At 38.8% G+C, this 19,492-nt stretch overlaps 1 protein-coding gene across 1 annotated transcript in view; it reads right to left on the bottom strand.

Annotated features, from left to right (window-relative positions):
* Nucleotides 1-4,047: 4,047 nt before the first annotated feature.
* The window catches only part of SPATA17 (spermatogenesis associated 17), a 207,856-nt gene continuing 192,411 nt past the window's right edge, over nt 4,048-19,492 (bottom strand). The window contains exon 11 of the mRNA XM_038586158.1: nt 4,048-5,814. The gene's annotated coding sequence lies outside the window, so the exon portion shown is untranslated. The remainder of the gene's footprint in view (nt 5,815-19,492) is intronic.

Here is a 19,492-nt window from a genome sequence, read left to right as displayed (position 1 = left end):
TACTAAATATTGGAGGAAAAGATAAAATAATATATACTTTCTGTCCTAAAGGAGCTGGAAATCTAGTGAATTTAATCAAAGGACAGGTCACACTCATTGCAAATTGAATAAAACTTCAAAGAGGAAAATTCTTTAAAAAATCAATTTCAGAATCCCTTATTTCAATCTTTTCTCTGAAATTAGTAGATGAAGATGGCAGGAGTCGTGCAGTACATTTATTTGTTTTCCCACAGAGATCTTTTTTTGAAAAATCTACTGAGTTCTGCCAGAAGAAACTCATGACATGTTGTAAGTTTAATTATGTTCAATTCATTAACACAATTAGAGCTGTGAACAAATTTATTGACACAGCCAGAATCACTTAGTAACAGGCAGTAAGTCATAGATTTAAAAAAAAAACCTCATTCTTGTAGGCCTCTAAACTCTGGGAATGAGAAATGGGAAATTCATCTTTAGTTCCTTGGAACAGTTCTAAGAGACTTGACCAGAGGTTGCCACTAATAATTCACTGCAAGAATCGTTCATATTTTAAGAATGGTTCTTATGTCCCTTGGAACATAAATTGAATCTCCTTGAAATACTACTTTTCATTTTAACATAATAAGTGATCCAAACAGAGAGATTTTGATGAATATGGATTTCATTTTAGCTTAGCTGAATCTGGGGAAGGAGGCTTGCTCTTGCTTTCCCAGTGAAGGCCAAAGGGGTCCTGTAGATTGAGAAGAACCAATGATCGAGTGCCTCTCCAGCTGAAGTAATCCTTTCCAGCAAAATCTCTATCCTTCCTTTTTGGTTGATTTGTACAAATAAGTGGTGAAGAACCTTGATGTACATATATGAAGCAAAGTTCACAAAGAAAGATTTTACAATCTAGGGGTCGTTTTAAGAATATTCCTTTGAGAGAAGAAATGGGTAGGAAATATCAGAAAGGGAGACAGAACATGAGAGACTCCTAACTCTGGGAAATGAACTAGGGGTGGTGGAAGGGGAGGAGGGCGGGGGGTGGGGGTGAGTGGGTGACGGGCACTGAGGGGGACACTTGACGGGATGAGCACTGGGTGTTATTCTGTATGTTGGTAAATTGAACACCAATAAAAGTTATTTTATTAAAAAAAAAGAATATTCCTTTGAAAGAGAGTCAATCTGTCAATATCCAGGCAAAGAATTTTTAGAAGCCTCGATAAAGTACTAAACTTGGTTGCTATTGCTGACTAATAAAAACAAATTAATTGAAGAAAGCCTTTTAAAAAAATGTACCACACGCAATTAGTAGAGCTTTATAGTCAGAATTGTCTACTTCCCTGAACAATCCTTAGTTGATGTAACACTGTTGGCAACTTGACTCTCAAAGTTTCTCACAAGAAGTTTTGATAATCTCACACACACACACACACACACACACACACACACACACACACACACACCCTTTACCTGGCTCCACTTCCACTTTTTAGCTGGGGGCTTATTTGTGATGCTAAGTGAATGGATCTGCAGGTCCTTTAGCAGACTGCCTGGATTTGAGTTCCACACTCTGCCAATTTAGTAGCCAACCAGACTGGCCTTCGGCACATTCTCAGTGTTTCTGTACTTTAGTGTCCTGTATCTATAAAAATGGCCATGATGACTGCGTCTCTCACAAATACCTGTTTTAAGTTTAAATGAGATGCCTGGAAAAAAGTCTTAGAATGGCAGCTATCACCTCATAAACACTCACAAAATGGCAGCAATTATCATCACATGCAGCCAGTTAGCAACTCCACCCCTTTGAGCTGCCACTTTCCCAGATCTTGGAACCCAGGGACCTAACCATGAATCTGGGATTCTTGTGTTACTTCCCAGGAGTTCTTTGCTACTCACCAGATGGATTCTTTTCATGTACAACTAACTTATCATCTTTGCAAAACAGGGAAGTTTTCATTGGAAAATAAGTGCATTTTATTCCTCTTCTAATGCAGGTTTTAAAATTTTCAGCTGATGTGCAGTGCAGTTTAGTAAAGAGATGGGAAGTAGAATTACAGATGGAAAGTTAGACATGGGGCTTTACACATCTGGAGAATCGTGAGCTGGAAAATGCACTAACTACTTAGTGATGGGAGACCATGTTCGTAGTGGAATCTGATTTAGAAAAAAACCACAAAAGATACCATACATGGCCAGACAGCAAGTTGTTAGGTTTCAAGTTTATATAATGTATTTTTGAGGTTCACAAATTTGTAGGAAGGGGATGTTTTCTGAGACAAATATCACCTGGCATCCTCCATGCTAGGTACTATGTGGTACCCAGCCGAAGTTGAATGTTGAATGGTAAAGATGAGTAAAGTAAGTAGTTCAGGAGCAGATAGTTGCCATCATATTAGAGGAAATTCAACAGAGATCAATAAAAATGATTAAGGGACTCAGAGAATTGATTTTTGAGAAAAGATTAAGAAAAAATAAATGTGCAATTTGACACATAGCCAAGGAGGAATATGATAACTGGGTGGTCAATGAGGTGTACAAGACACTGCCAAGAAGACATTCTCTAGGAATGTGGAGATAAAGTTCCTACAGTCTCTGAAATTTGGTGGCGGGGTATAGAAGTAGAAAAGATGACCATGCATGTCTTTTTTCTTCACCATTGTGGCTTAGTAATTTCTTATTTTGTTTTATTTTATTTATTTACTTGAGAGAGACAGAGGAGTAGAGGGAAAGAAACAAGAAGACTCTGCTGAGTGGGAGCGCAAAGTGAGGCTCGATCCCACAACTCCAAGATCATGACCTGAGCTGAAATCAAGAGCCAGACACTCAACCAACTGAGCCACCCAGGTGCCCCAAGGTTTTAGTAACTCTTCTGGGAACAAGAATACACATGGTGCCAGAGTTATACGTTCAACCGAGCTCTTATTTTCAGGTTGTTGTCGTTCAAATGATCTCAGACCACATGATTAAAATTAAGGAATGATAAATAACTTTAGCCACAACCTGATATATCTCTGCCCTTCAGTAAATACATACATAGGTATATGCATAAACACATCTGTATATAAATATATACACACAAAACAGATGGGGACATGGCATAGGACATATGGATATATGTAAATATGTCAATTGAAATGTCTGTATTTAGTGATGTACCATCATTAAATGTACCATCCAAATTGAGTTAGATGATGATGGAGCCCCTTAGTGAATTACCTCTGTCCTTTGTTCTGGCAGTTTCCAGAAATGGCTCCTATGCCAAGTATGAATCATCTTTTTCTGGCACTGGAAAAGCTATTTTCAGCAGAGCCACATTGCAGGGTCATTATTCTTAAGGCTGCATTATAGGGCATCAGAGGAAATGACATAATCCAACTCAATTCACAAAGAGTGGCAAGTGGAGGAAGCTTAAGGCTACATCATGCCACCTATATATTCTCCCCCAAAAGTCACAAAACTTCTTATAATACAGTCCCTGGGGGAGAAAGATTTATCTCTCTCAGGATAAATGAGGGGGAAATGGCCTGAGATACACCCTGCTGGTATAAAACTTCCTTCATCTATTTACTGCAATAATGAATGTATATAATAATATACATCAAATAACATAACATGCTTTTATTTATATCATAAAAACACATAGTCAATGTTTGAATGCCATTTTTCACACTTTCCACAGCGCATGAGATCTTTAATAACCATCATCATCATAAAATGCAGAGGGGATAAAAGGACTGTGAAAAAGCATCAGGGAGAAATGTTGACCTATGTAGTTTTGACGATAGAGCTTCACTCATTGGAAGGCCTGACTTAGATTTACTTTTCTCATTATTCACAGAATGCAGGGGGTTAGTGTGCCACCTTTTCACTGCTCAAGGACTGAAGAGAATTTGATTTTCCTCCCAAGTGAACTGTGCATTGGAACCCACAAAACAGTCTTCCTAAGAGGCTTTTAGCATGGCTATTCCTCAAAGAGGGCTTCTCACCACTCAGCATGGATGAAGATTGGACTAAGTGGTCATGTATGTGGTCATTGGTGCTGGTGCCCAACGTGTCAAAGCCAAAATTTAACCCTGGACATTACTCTTTTTTTTTTTTTTTTGCTGTTTCTATAAGTGGTGTTGTCATTGAATTGTTCTGCCCTGAAAAGATCTAAACATTATGGTTTGTAATTAAATAGCAGCAAAGCAAAACAAATGCAGCCACTGGGATCTAAGGTACCTTGAACTCCATAAGATAAGCACGGTAATTATTCTGCGTATAAACAGTACTTGGGAGGCAGGCAGGTCAAAGACAGCCAAGCCAAAGCAGGACTGCTGAATTTCGAGTTTCAGAGTTCGTTTCCAGCTTCTGAAGCACCCTTGGTTTTGCTGACCTTCATTATTTCTAGTTTTTGGAACCATACCGATGCTCAAGAGGCTGGGAAGAATTACCTGTGGCTTGTACAGTCATGAAAGTTTTAATTATATTTACATTCTCATATGTCATTTCTTCCCATTCTCAGTGAATTATTTTTAGTAACATCTTATACAATTTGTTTACTATGTATGTATGTTTTCATTTTTTTATTATCTTGGAACACTTTTCAGATTGTCAGAACAGTTATCAAGATAGTGCAGAAAATTCCTGGATCACCCAGCTTTGTCTAATGTAATATTTGACATAATTGCACTGCACCTGCTAAAACTAAGACATTAACACTGACACAATGCCACTAAGCTACAGACCATTCGGAATTCCCCAGTTTTTCCATGAAGGTCCTTTTTCTACGCCAAGATCCAATTCAGGATCCCACACTGCATCATGTCTCCGTTGTTTTCCTCTAATCTGTGATTGTTTCTTCGCCCTTTTCCATCCCTTTGACATCTTAGAAGGCTGCTGGTCGGAAGCTTTACGGAACACCTCTCCATTTTATTTTATAATGGGCTCATAAGTTTTGGGGGAAAATAATAGAGATGTAAAGTACACATCGTATCAGAGAGCGCACGAAATCAATATAATTTATTCCAAGTGATGTTAATCTTGATTATCTGGTTATAGTGGTACCTGCCAGCTTTCTCCACTATAAAGTTACTAGTTTCTCTTTGCATATTCTATCCTTTGGAAGTGAGTCATTAAGTCTGGCTGACACAGGGGAAGGGCATTAAGCTTCATCTCCTAGAGGAGGAAATATCTATTTCCTATATTATTCCAGATTCTTCTATAACAAAGATTTGTTTGTTCTTCTCCATTTACATATTTATGTCATATCTATGTATTATTCTTTGGATTATAGTCCATTACTGTCATTATTACTTGGTCCCTCCAATCATCCTAGTTTGGGCACCTTGGGATTCTTTCAGAGGTTGATCCCTATATTCTTTTGCCATGATCTCCCCTTGGTTTTTTTCCAGCACTCCCTTTGCTTTTGTCACTACAACACTACAGTTCTACAGGATGCTCTTGTATTTCTTTGGCTCAAGCATAGAACCATCTATTTTTTCCAAGGATACCTCGTTCCTGTTGTTCGAGAATGTTTAAAAACCAAGCCCTGGGCACTGGGAGTGCTCAGGGCTACCAACGTATCATTGCTTCTAGGCCATCTCAGGAGAAGGGCTAAAATGGTCCATGTATAAACACCTAGCTCAATTTCTGTATTTATCTATGTATATATATATATGTTAACATAAATCATACCTGTATCTCCATCTCTAAGCCACCACACAGGTGTTATTCTAAGCTTTCCCCCACTTGTGCCTGCTTATTTGTAACTTGTTTCTTTAACATTGAGAAAGCTGGCTTCCATCATTTCCAATTTATTTAAACAGCTTGAGTATACATGTAGATTAATTCCAGATTGATAAAAGCATGCCCCTATGAGAAAAAAAAAATTATCACCCAGAGTCACTTTGTTTATTCACAGTTTTCCTTCTTTATGTTTACAGTGTGCAGTCAAAACACCATTTTTCCAAAGTTAATTATATTGACTCCTTTTCCCCAATCCTTTTATTGTGCCATATTATTATAATGAAATCAAGTACAATCTTCATTCTGTTGTGGGATCTCCAACATTTTAGTTGATTTTTTTTAAGAGTACACAGGTTACTCTTTTTTACATACAGTTCTGCAGGTTTTAATAAATTCATAGTTATGTAACCACCTACACAGCACAAGAGGGCACAAAAGAGTTCTATCACCATAAGATTCCCCTGTGTGACTGCTTTATATTTAATCTCTCTTCTTCCTCCATTTCCCAGAAACCACTGATTTGCTCCCATCCCTACAATTTTCCCTTTTCTCTAATGTCACATAAATAGAACCAATTGCCCACTCTATACCATTTTGGTTCTACCTTCTTTCACTCAGCAAAATACATTTAAGAGTCTTCCACATTGTCGCATGAATTAGGTAACTCATCTTTTTTATTGTTGAGTAGTACTCCGTTATACGGATGTGCTATCCATTCACTCGTTACAAGACATCTTGGTTATTTTCCAATTTTGGTGATTAGGAATCAAATTACAGGAAGCATTCACATACAGGTTTTGGTGTAAACACGTTTTCCACTCACTTGGGTAGATATACTTACTTGGAGATAAATTCAATTCACTTGGGAATGGGATCGTTGGGTCATATGTTAAGTATATGTTTATATAAGAAGTTGCCAAACTGACTTCCAGAGCAGCAGTACCATTTTGCATTCCCAGAAGCAAGGAATGAGAGTTTCTGTTGATCTTCATTCTTGTCAGCATTTGGTATTGTCACTTTTTATGATCCTAATGTTTCTAAGAGGTATGTGGTAGTATTCTACTGTGGTTTTAGTTTGCATTTATCTAATGACAAATGATGTTGAGCATCATTTCATTTTCCAGCTTTATTATTTTCACTTGCCATCACTGTATCTTCTTTGGGGCAGTGTCTGGGTTTTGCCAATGTTTAAGTTATATTGTTTTCTTATAAAATTAATTTCAATAAATATTTCCCTATTGGGACACCAGGGTGGCTCAGTTGGTTAAGCGTCTGCCTTTGGTTTGGGTCACGGTCTCGGGGTCTTGGGATGGAGCCCTGTGTCCGGCTCCCTGCTCATTGGGGAGTCTGCTTCTCCTGATGCCCCTCCCCCTGTTGGTGCTCTCTCTCCCTCTCCCTCTCTCTCTCTCTCTCTGAAGTAAATGAATATATAAATAAACTCTTTAAAAAAACATTTCTTCATCAATATGACTTTTTATATAAATAATTTTTTTTTTTTGCAAATCTTTTTTACCAGTGGGGAAGATATTCCAGTCAATTCTCATTGTTTATGGTAGTTATGTTCCAAAAAGTCATCACAGATGCTGAATGAGCAAATACTGAACCACTGCTCCCAGGGGCAATGTGTACATATACATACATACCTCACATAGCTTATAATCTTAAATACTAAAAACAACTCATTCTGCTAGATTTTATTTTATTTTACACAAGAAAAAAGGAAGTTCCCAAACCTTAAGTATTTGATGGAAGGGTTGCACTGACAAGTACCAGAGCTGCACTTCCAACTCTCTGGGCCAACTGGCCACAGAGTGGGGCCTCCTTGCACCGCACCACCCTCTCCAGTCAGACCTGCCTCTCTCAACTCTGCATGGGAGCTGAGCCAAGGGGGAGCTTCACCTTGCTCTACCTTGGCTGGGAAGGGCAACCCGCATGTTTCACCACTCCAAGCATGTCCACAAATGAGACTGAGAGAGCTGGAAGCACTGATTTGGGGGTTACAGATAGATTTTAGCAGTAGGTGAATTCACAAATACAGAATCCATGAATAATGAAGATGGACTCTACTTGGGAAGTTTCTGGAAACCAACTCAGGCAAAAGATGCTATAAAGTAGTTTTGATGTAGAGCCTTATCTTGAATAAGGTGTGTACATAAGGGCAAAAGCGTTAAAAAAATATCTCTGCCAATCCCATTCTTGTCCATCTACTCTGCCTCCTGGGATTCCACATACTTTGCATTAAAAAATTTTTTTTCTAAATAATGAAAACTATAGTTCACTCTATTCCATGCAATTGAGGATCTAATATGTTAAAGCACTGTATATCTCACAAGCATGTGGTTCAACGCCTCAAAGTTCACATATTTGAAGGGTAAAGACACTCAGGGTGTCACCCACTACCTGCCTCTGTAGTCACGGTCTCATGTTAAAGAACTGCTCCAGCTGTCAGACGTTACCCCCCTGGCTTCTGGAGCCAGGATGCCCCGCGTCTTTTCTTTTTCCTACAGCAGAAGTACATCTATTAGTGGTGGAGTGACTGGGGATGACTGGAATGCACAGAAGCTGATTGATGGAGCATGGTGCATCCCTTAATTAAGCAGAAGCTACTAATAAAAATGAACTTACTGGATGATTTGTGGGGTCCTGGCCACACAGCCATATGTGCCTCACAGCAGTAGGAAACAGGAGTGGCACCCAGCTAGTACCAGCTTATAATGGAGGTTATATTTTGTTGTAAAATAAATAAAGGGGGAAAATCTTTGTGCCCCCTCTTGGCTTTGCAGAATGAAAATGGAGAGGACCTGACATAACAAGGTGTTTGCATTATTTCTTAACCTCTTGCTTAGCTTCTCTGGTATTTGTGCCTTACTTCTGCCTTCCCCGACCAGAAAGCATGGGACTGGACCAGAAAGCCTGGGGCTGGCCACAAAAGGAGTTCTGCTTAGCTTCCCCAAGGCCCTTGAGTGGGGCCGCACGGAGGGAGTGAGCTGCGCACGGAGAGTGAGGGCCTGGGTGGCCAGGAAAAGGGTGAGCCGATGAGTATGCACTTACTTTGCTGCCTTTTGAAGAGTTTCAACTAATATATTCCATGGAAAGAACATTCTGTTTGTCCCAAGACAATTGTTATTCCAGAGAAACTCTACAATGTGGTCAGATTACATCAGCCTTCTCTTCTTCAAGGAGCTCCTTCAACCTCGCTTCCTCTATGACACCATCGTAATTAAGTGCCTGCCTGACAGGGACACTCGTTCCTTTGGCTAACACCCTGGCTGACACTAACACACAGTGCTAATGGCTGGTGTGCTGCCCTCCATCCCTAGCTGTTCGTACTTTTTCTGTTGTATTTGTGGAGCAGAGAAGCTCAGTGCCATTCTGGAATTGTCACCTCCATTGGAAGGACTTAGATGGTAGGCTCTGCGTAGCCAAATTCTCAGGCAGACCTTCCTTGACTGCCCTACATCACAGTCTAGCCCTTCCCCTGTACCTCTTACTATTGAGCACCCCCTCCCACACTGTTCATTTTACCTATTCCTTGTGGTCTCTCTCCCACTAAAATGTGAGTTCTGTGAAATCAGGAATTTGGGTTTACTTTCATCTGTACCATATCCCCAGCTTGAAGAACAATGCCCAGCATAGTAGACTCAATAAATACCTCTTGAATGTTAAAAAAAAAAAAAAAAAATCTTTCCTAAAGTAGTTTTTCGAGGGCAGAGGATATGGGTAGTTTCACACTATACAAGCTCTCATAATAAATGGTCCTTTAGTAAATGTCTCCAATGATAAACAGGAGGATTTGACTTTCATTTGTGGTGGTTGCCAAATATTTAGAGCAATAGACTTGCTGGTACTGATCATGTCAGGAAGAACAGATTTTTTTTGGTGTTTTTTCCATCCAGATCCTTTCTTCACAGTGAAATCTTGTGCAAAGTCCTCTTCTGACTCTCAGGTAAAAAGGTACAAGAGAATCAAAGCCCATCAATTTTTTATCCCAATCTAAAGTTCAGGCTACCATCTGACTGCTCAAAGCTCAAAATGGTTGGTTTCTGGAAGAAGTCATGAGCCCAAGTTAATGTCAACATTGGAATAAAGCTCGCTTTCCCTCCTTCCTTCTCTCTTTTCCTTCCTTCCTTTCCTCCCTCCCCTCCCTCCCTCCCTCCTCCCTCCTTCCTTCCTTCCTTCCTTCCTTCCTTCCTTCCTTCCTTCCTTCCTTCCTTCCTTCCTTCCTTCCTTCCTTCCTTCTTCTCCTTCTCTCTCTCCTTCACCTTTCTGTTCTTTTTTCCCCCTGTATATCGGTGGTTAACAAATAATATATATTCATAAGCCCTGATACGATGGTAGATCTGATCTGACATGACCTCCAAAGAGCAGCAGGACATGTGTGGGTTGAAGAATGATGGCTAGCCATAAATGTGATATCTATCTCCATTGGGGCTAGAAGTCCTGTTTATAGGCCATTTTCTTTTCAAAAGTCACATTTCTTTTAGTGCACCTCTAGTGAAGTTTCCGATATTTCTGATTTTTGTTGGACTATACTTTTATTATTAATTTTTTGCAAAGGGATTATACAACAAATGTTTCTTCGGTGTTTATTATATAGAGGGCACTATGTTAGTGGCCAGAAGCAGAGTCACATATGATCCCACCCTCTCGACCAAAAATCAAGTCTTGAATTTTATTTGAGGCCGGGCAAATATTAAAGGGGGATACTTACACTAGTAAAATACTTAGCTTTGAGGGACTTGTAGTTTTGGTAGGAGGCTTAGAGTCACATTTAGAGTGAGAAAACAACAAGAACAATACAAATTGCTGTAGTTGGGAGGGCTACTATTTGAAGTTCAGGATTTGGAGAAGCACTCTGCATGCAGGGCACTTCAGGAGATTTCAAAAAAATATAAAATATGGTCTATGGGTATTTACTACTTTATACTCTAAAAAATAAGATGACCTAAATAGCCAAATGATTTTTTGCATAATTTGCTCTGTAATGCGATGAACAGAAGACATGAATAGACATTTTTCCAAAGAAGACATACAGATGGCCAACAGACACATGAAATGATGTTCAACATCAGTCCCTGATCAGGGAAATACAAATCAAAACTACAATGAGATATCACCTTGCACCAGTCAGAATGACTAAAATCAGCACGACAGGAAACAATGGGGAACAAAGGGGAACCTTATTACAATTCTCAAGCTACTTTTAACCCATTTTCTCACACTTAACTTGAACTTCTTAAAAGAAGAGAGAGAAGAAAGGAAAGGGAAAATAATGAGTACTACTTCTAAACATGGAAGGTCAATATATCTAGAGTAAATGAGGTACTGAGGCCAAGTAAAGAGAGCTAGAAAATAAACAAGGATGGAGGAAAGATACCAGGACCAAAATGTTAAAACAAAATTTCTATTAGCTGTGTGCATGCACTTCTAGTTACTCAGGCCAACTCAGGCTCTAGGTTCATAGGTAGTGTTCACTGCTTTTCATTTTAACCTTTTTATTTTTTCTTCATTATTATTGAAGTGTGATTGACGTACAGGATCATATTAGTTTCAGGTGTACAGCAGCATAGTGACTTGACATTTGTATACGTTACATATTGATCACCCCAATAAGTCCTGTTACTGTCATCATAAAAAGCTAATACAGTATTATTTATGGCATTTTTCATGCTGTACATCACATCCCCATGATTTACTTATTTTATAACTAGAAGTTTGTACCTCTTGATCCCCTTCACCCATTTTACCCACTGCCCTCCTTTACCCCCCAAACCTCTGACAATCACCACTCTGTTCTCTCTGTATCTATGAGTCTGGGTTTTATTTTGCTTTGTTCATTTGTTTGCTTTGTTTTTTAGATTCTGCTTTTAAGTGAAATGATACAGCATTTGTCTTTCTCTGTCTGACTTATTACATTAGCATAATACCCTGAGGACCATCCATGTTGTTGCAAGTAGCAAGATTTTATTCTTTTTTATGGCTGAGTAGTATCTAGACTGCAAAGAACATAGGGGTGCATATATCTTTTTCAAATTAGTGTTTTTGCTTTCTTCAGGCACCCAGAAGTAGAAAGGCAGGTAGTTCTATTTTTAATTTTTTGAGGAACCTCCATATGATTTTCCATAGTAGTTGCACCAATTTACATTCCTACCGATAGTGTGTGCTTCCTTTTCTCCACATCCTCACCAATACCTGTCATTTCCAGTAGTTTTGATGATAGCCATTTTGACAGGTGGGAGGTCATATTTCGTTGTGGTTTTGACATGCATTTCCCTGATGATTAATGAGGTCAAGTATCTTTTCATGTGTCTGTTGGCCATCTGGACATCTTTAGAAAAATGTCTGTAAACATTCTCTTCCTGTTTTTTATCCAGATTCTTTTGTTTTGGGGTTTATTTTGTTTTGTTTTTGGTTACTGAGTTATACGAGTCCTTTATATATTTTGGCTATCACCCTTATCGGATACAGGATTTGCCAACATCATCTTCCATTCAGGGGGGTGTCTTATCATTTTGTTGAGTTTCCTTTGCTGTGCAGAAGCTTTTTGGTTTGAGGTGGCCCCATTTGTCTATTTTTACTTGTGATGTCTTTGCCTTTGGAGTCAAATCCAAAAAATATTGCCTAAGACTGATGTCAAGGAGTTACTGCCTTGTTTTCTTCTAGGAATTTTATGGTTTCAGGTTTTACATTCAAGTCTTTAATCCATTTTGAGTTAATTTTTGTATATGGTAAAAGACGGTGCTCCAGTTTCATTATTTCGCATGGAGCTGCCCAGTTTTCTTAACACCTTTTATCGAAGAGACTGTCCCGTCTCCATTGTATATTCTTGCTTCCTTTGTTGATTTTATTTATTTATTCATGAGTGACAGAGAGAGAGAGAGAGAGAGAGAGAGAGAGAGAGAGAGAGGCAGAGACATAGGCAGAGGGAGAAGCAGGCTCCATGCAGGGAGGAGCCTCCATCCTGGAGGAATAGATGGAGGATGGAGGATGCATCCTGGGTCTCCAGGATCACGCCCCGGGCTGCAGGTGGTGCTAAACTGCTGCACCACCGGGGCTGCCCTGTTGTAGGTTATTTGAACTTATATGCATGGGCTCATTTCTGGGCTTTCTATTCTGTTCCATTGATATATATATCTGCTTTTAACCCCATACCATACTGTTTTAATTACTATAATTTGTAGTATAGTTTGAAATCATATCCTGGCATCTCTGGTTTTGTTCTCAAGATTGCCTAGGCTATTTAGGGTTTTTGTAGTTCCTTAGAATTGTTTGTTCTAGTTCTGTGGAAAATGCAACTGGGATTTTGATAGGGAATGCACTGAATCTGTAAATTAATTTGGGTAGTATCCCCATTTTAACAATGTATATATATATATATATATTTTAAAGATTTTTATTTACTCATGAGAGACACAGGGAGAGAGAGAGGCAGAGACACAGGCAGAGGGAGAAGCAGGCTCCAATCAGGGAGCCTGACATGGGACTTGATCCTGGGACTCCAGGACCACGCCCTGGACTGAAGGTGGCGCTAAACCGCTGAGCCACCGGGCTGCCCCCATTTTAACAATATTAATTCTTCCAATCCATGAGCACCAGATATCTTTCCATTTATTTGTGTCTTCTTCGATTTCTTTTGTCAGTGTCTCATAGTTTTCAGTATACAGGTCTTGGTTAAACCCTCTTGGTTAAACCCTTGGTTACACCCTCTTGGTTGGTATTTTATTCTTTTTGATGCAATTGTAAATGGTCTTTTTTTCTTGATTTCTCTTTCTGATAGTTTGTTATTAGTGTATAGAAATGCTACATGTTTCTGCATATTTATTTTGCATCTTACAACTTCATTGAATTCATTTATTAGTTCTAACAGTGTTTTTGGTTTAAGGTTTCCCATATATAGATCAAGTCATCTTCAAATAATGACAGTTTTACTTCGTCCTAATTTGGATGCTTTTTATTTAATTTTTGTCCTTGTCTAACTTCTATGGCTAGGATTTCCAATACTATTTTGAATAAAAATGGTGAGAGTGGACATCCTTGTCTTGTTCCTAATCTTAGAAGAAAAATTTCAGCTTTTCACCATTGAGTATGGTATATAATACATGGCCTTTATTATGTTGAGGTATGTTCCCCAATATCTACTTTGGTGGAATTTTTAAAAAATCATAAATACCTGTTATATCTTGTCAAATGCTTTTTCTGCATTTATCCAGATGATTGCATGATTTTTATCTTTCATTTTGTTAATGTGGCATATCATATTGATTGATTTGCAGATGGTGAACCATCCTTGCATCCTAGAATAAATCTTACTTTATCATGGTATAAGACCCTTTTAATGTATTGTTGAATTTGGTTTTGTTGAGGATTTTTTAATCTATATTTATCAGGGATATTGGTCTGTAATTTTCTTTCTTCTTTCTTTCTTTCTTTCTTTCTTTCTTTCTTTCTTTCTTTCTTTCTTTCTTTCTTTCTTTCTCTCTCTCTCTCTCTCTCTCTCTCTTTCTTTCTTTCTTTCTTTCTTTCTTTCTTTCTTCTTTTTCTTTCTTTCTCCTTTTCCTTCCTTCCTTCCTTCCTTCCTTCCTTCCTTCCTTCCTTCCTTCCTTCCTTCCTTCCTTCCTTCCTTCTTCTTCTCTCTTCTCCCCTCCCCCATTCTGTGTGTGTGTGTGTGTGTGTGTGTGTATGTGTTACCTATGTCTGGTTTTAGTATCTGGGTAATCCTGGTCTTGTAGAGTAAGTTTGTTAGTGTACCCTCCTATTCAATTTTTTTGGAAGAGTTTGAGAAGGACAGGTATTAAATCTTTTAATATTTGATAGAATTCAGTGGAGCCATCTAGTTCTGAACTTTTGCTTATTAGGAGATTTTTTATTACTGATTCAACCTCCTTACTAGTTCCTTCTATTCTGATTTTTGTTCATCTTTTTCAAAGAACTAGCTCTTAGTTTTAACCCTTTTCCTTATTTTTCAACTGATTGTATTGTTAGTTTCTGGAAGGCAGGGACCCTAATAGACTAACTTATTTCTAGTATGATGAATAAGTGTGACTCTTCTCACAACTGGAGACCTTCTCTTAAATACAAAGTTGATATTAAAATATGTCACTGGAATATGAAAATAGGGAACTTCTCAAGGTGAAACAGACTCTAATCTTCATTAGAAACTGGAAAAGTGGGGCCCTGGCCACTGCAGTGGACCAGGGAAGTCTATTACTGCAGGGACCACTTGAGCTCTGATTCTAGAAACTCTCCAAGTGTCTTTCTGTCCTTGATGTGGTTTCTCAAGTATATATGCCATCTATTCATCTGCACGGCAGGGAGATTTCTCTGTATAGGTTAGGAACTTGACTTTTTGCAACAATTCTATCATGTATGAGTCTGGGAAACATTAATTCTCTTTTCCAAAGCTAATTAACTCCTGGATAAGCAAAGTACCAAGTGTCCCAACTTCCTAGAGGGCAAGTCATGGTGCATTGTGAAAAGATCATGGTCCTTGGAGTCAGATCTACCTAGATTTGAGTTCTGGTTCTATTTCTAATTAGGTATAGCATCTTGAACAAACTGTTTACTTTTATCTGCAAAAGTGATTATTATGAAAATTGAAAGTAAAAGGTACAAAAAGCATACGTCTAAAAGCCTATGCTATTGTAGATAATAAAGGGCAGTTTCCTTATCTCAACAAATCCAGGAAACAAGCAAGTCTTTTCTGTAAAGGGCTGGATAGTAAATATTTAGGCTTTGTGGAAAATACAGTCTCTGTCATAAGTACTGGTCTCTGCAACTGTCCTGCAAAAGCAGCTTTAGACAATACATAACTGAAAAAGCTTGACTCATAAAACCTAATTTACAAAAATAGGCAGCTTGCCAGGTTGGCAAGCAGCACTTCTCAAACTTGAATGGGCATGAGTCACCTAGGGATCTTGTGAAAATGCAGATTCTATCCTGTAGGTGTACACCGGGGCCTGATTTTGCATCTCTAACTGGCTTCCAGGTACAATACAGAGAACACATAAGGTAAAGGTAACTTAGGAAATTTTTATGATCATCAGACCATTATATTTATTTCATTTATCTACTTAGGTAGGGTGCTAAGTCCTTTTGGACTGCTGTAACAAAAATACCATATACTGGGTGGTTTAAATAACAAAAACGTTACTTTCTTATGGTTCTGGAGGCTGGGAAGTCCATGAACAAGGCAGTGGGAAATTAAGTGCCTGATGAGGGCCTTGGTCCTGGTTCATAGAAAACTATCTCTGGCTGTGTCCTCATGTGGCTGAAGGAATGAAGGAGCACTCTGGGATTCCTTCTAGAAGGGTATTAATCCTCCAAAGGCATTACATCCAAATACCATCCCATGGGGAATATGTTTCAAATATGAATTTGGGGGGACACAAACATTGTCTGTAGCAGTTGTCAACTTCTCAAAATCTTCAACTAGCTCATATTAATATACCTTTACCATTTCTAACTCCATGCATCCTTGATGATCTGTACTGATTTGAGTCTTGAACTTCAGTTTTAGTAAGTTGTTTTGTTTTTTATTTTTTAAGTTTTAGTGAGTTTTAATGCTAATTTTACTTAAACTATGAGCAATTCTTCCCTGGTTAGAGTCTGTGTCATTCTCTCATTTTTATAATAAATGAGCTCTTAACTGATTGGGATTGGTCTAGAATTACACAAACTGGCCATTACATCTCACTTTCCTTGGTGATGTTTAATGATATACTCTCCCAGTCTACTATGGAGTAATGACTTCCTATGATGGCCTCCTATATCATTTGTAAAGATGCCATTCTATAAAACCAGTGAAAGAAATACCAATTGGCTGGAAGCAGATGGCAGGTAGTAGATGCTAATTGGCCTTGCCTAATGCTGAGTCAAATTTAGCTGCTCAACTAGGGACTGACTGTCTTGCTCTTTGAGTAGAAAATCTTTCTCTAAGGGCATGGCAGTGATGGCTTTCAAACTCATTTTGGCTTCCTGTGAGCAGAAGCTTACTCCTGCAGAGAGCTGGAATACCAGCTCAAAACATGACTATGTCCTAGCATTCATCCCAAATAACCTTAGTATAACACTCCAAAATCCACCCTCAATCTGAAACTTAACTGAAGTGTGCAATTAAAATGTTCTGTCTACTAAAACATTCTAGTTTGCTTTTGCAGCCTAATCTGCTGAGTTTATTTTGGTTGTGGCTTATCTTCTGATTTTAGGAGTATTACAACAAAAACCCAGCATCTTTGTGAGTTCATATCTAAACTCGAACTATCCAGAAAAATAAAGGAGTACACTTTCTGTTTTTTTCTAGGCTTGGAGACTCCCTAAACCTTAGTAACATTTTAGTTTCTCATGTTCACAGTTAGCAAATTGTCCTTAAATTGAACCTAAATTCTTCTTGCTGCAAAATAAACCCATCTTCCTTAAAAAAAAAAAAAAAAAAATTAAACAGCTGCTAACCACTACTTATCCAACAGCAATTAGCCTGAACTAATCTTCAAAGTCTCTTGAGAGGCACTCATTTTCCAGAGATTTGGGTGGAGATTCTAAGCAGGGTGGAAGGGCCATAAGGGAGTGTGGCAAGAACACCACCATTTGTCTTTACCAGCTGAATGTAAAGATAAAGAGAACTATTGTCTAATTGTAAGAAATATATAAAAATTGTCCTTGCTTTGTACACTGATGCTTTTTAAACTGTTGAATTAGAATGGTCCTTAAATCTTACTCTACTTCTGTGCTGCTTAACTAGAAATTTAAATCAGTGTAGCATTTGAGAGCTAGGAATCATCTTTGTAGTCTATAGATGAAAACAACTAGGCACAGACAGAGGTCAAATGATCAACAATGAAGGATTACCTCAGCATTGTCCACACTCTGCGCATCTCAGAAATGTGGGGGCCTTGCCAGACTCCTGAGGGGTAACATGTAAGTCCTTGGACTATCCTTCCCAATAAGCCTGGGCCATAGCAGAACCTTTGTTAACAGTGTGATTCATGGTGGGGCATTTGGCCCATGTGCTCTCAGGTTACCCCTGAAGGGGCTGGACACTAACTTCAGCCACAAAGGTGGTCAGCCATGTCTGTGAGATTAACCCCCCAGGAAAGACCTTGAACTCCAAGACTCAGTGAGCTTCCTTGGTTGGTAATACTCCATGAGTGTTGTCACACATTGTTGCTGGGAAAAAGAAGCGCTGACTGCACTAGGAGAAGACATCGAGAAGCTTATACCCGCTTTCTTGGACCCTGACCTATGTTCCTTTCCTGTGGCTAACTTGAATCTGCTTCCTTTTGCTGTAGTAATGATAATCATGAGTTTAACAGCTTTGCTGAGTTCTGTGAATCCTTCTAGCAAGTCACTGAACCCAAGGGTGGTCTCGGGGATCCCTGAACACAAGTGATTTTTCCAAGTTCATAGTTATTTGTGGCAGAACTAGAACCAACCAACCGTTCTCACTCGTTGTTACAACTCCACCCAACCAATTAGTTACTCATTAATGCATTTGTCCCTGTGGGCAACCATGAAATACTTAAAGGGAGTCTATCATGACCAGGAGCTATGAAAACAATGGCAACCCTGATGAGCTTTCTTCCATAAGGAGTTACCAAGTCTACTGTGATCTTCATATTCTCACATGATTTTGATCCTGAAATACCAGTTTTAGTTAGTTCTTCAAGAATTTGTTGTGTCTCTTCCTTGGTTTGCCATTGGGAATCTCTTTAAAAAAATCTATCATACTTTTCTTGTATTATTTTTTTAAAGATTTTATTTAATTATTTGAGAGAGAAAGAGAAAGAGCAGAGAGAGAGAGAGAGAGAGACAGAGAGCACATGAGCTGGGAGAGGAGGAGGAGGGGCAGAGGGAGAGGGCAAAGCAGACTCCCCACTGAGCAGGAAACCCACCGCAAGACAATCCCAGGACCATGGGATCACGACCTGAGCAGAAGGCAGATGCTTAACCCACTGAGCCACCCAAGTGCCCCAGTTTCTTCTGTATTATAACAGTTGTACTGGCTGATTTTAAGTGCTGTACAGATGGGAAAATCTGTCATGCATGTTTGCAATCACCTATTTCCCCACAAGGACTCATGGAAAACTATGCTCCATATACATTTGTATAATAAATTAATGTATGAATAAGTAGCTGATGAATGGATGAATGTTTGGTAGCACAGAAAAGTGCCATCAAGTTCAAATGGTCTCCAAAGTCTCTGTGGACTGAACACAGGGGATAAACTCAATGAATAAAACAAAGGTCTCCAGGGATTTAACAATGAAGATAGCAAACACCTAAACATGCAAAACATTTTCATTAATGAAATATATTTTCACACATTGTACTTCCCCAAATACAATTAACGGAACAGGTTTAAAAAAACCCCTATAATCTGTACCTTCCAAAATGAAAGTACCTGAAAAGTCCTCAGCTCCACTGAAGCTCTCTGTAAACCTATCTCAATCCACATCCACCTCTGTAGGCAAGAAAAGTTAAAGAGAGCAGAGACTGATTTCTGAGACTCATGATCACTCCAGAAAATCAGTCAGGACAAGAACAATATCATACTGTCTGGCCTACTTTGTCTAGCACCAGAAGCGTTGGTTATATTTAGCCAGGAGAAGAAAGCTCAGAATGGTAAAGATAAAGGCTCATTCAGGGACAATTTCAACAAGGAGAAGGGGGAGGAGCACGTCTGTGTTAAGAGACAGGAATGTGAAGAGCTGGGTGGATTTAGCGGCATGTTACAAATAAAAAAAGTTTTATCTATTGGCCATAAAAATGTAAACATTCTCAAATGATTGGGGTTGATGGTAGAGATAGA

The sequence above is a fragment of the Canis lupus genome, chromosome 38 (assembly GCF_011100685.1).
Source record: "Canis lupus familiaris isolate Mischka breed German Shepherd chromosome 38, alternate assembly UU_Cfam_GSD_1.0, whole genome shotgun sequence".
Lineage (NCBI taxonomy): Eukaryota > Metazoa > Chordata > Mammalia > Carnivora > Canidae > Canis > Canis lupus.
This window is presented reverse-complemented; position numbering and strand designations above follow the sequence as displayed.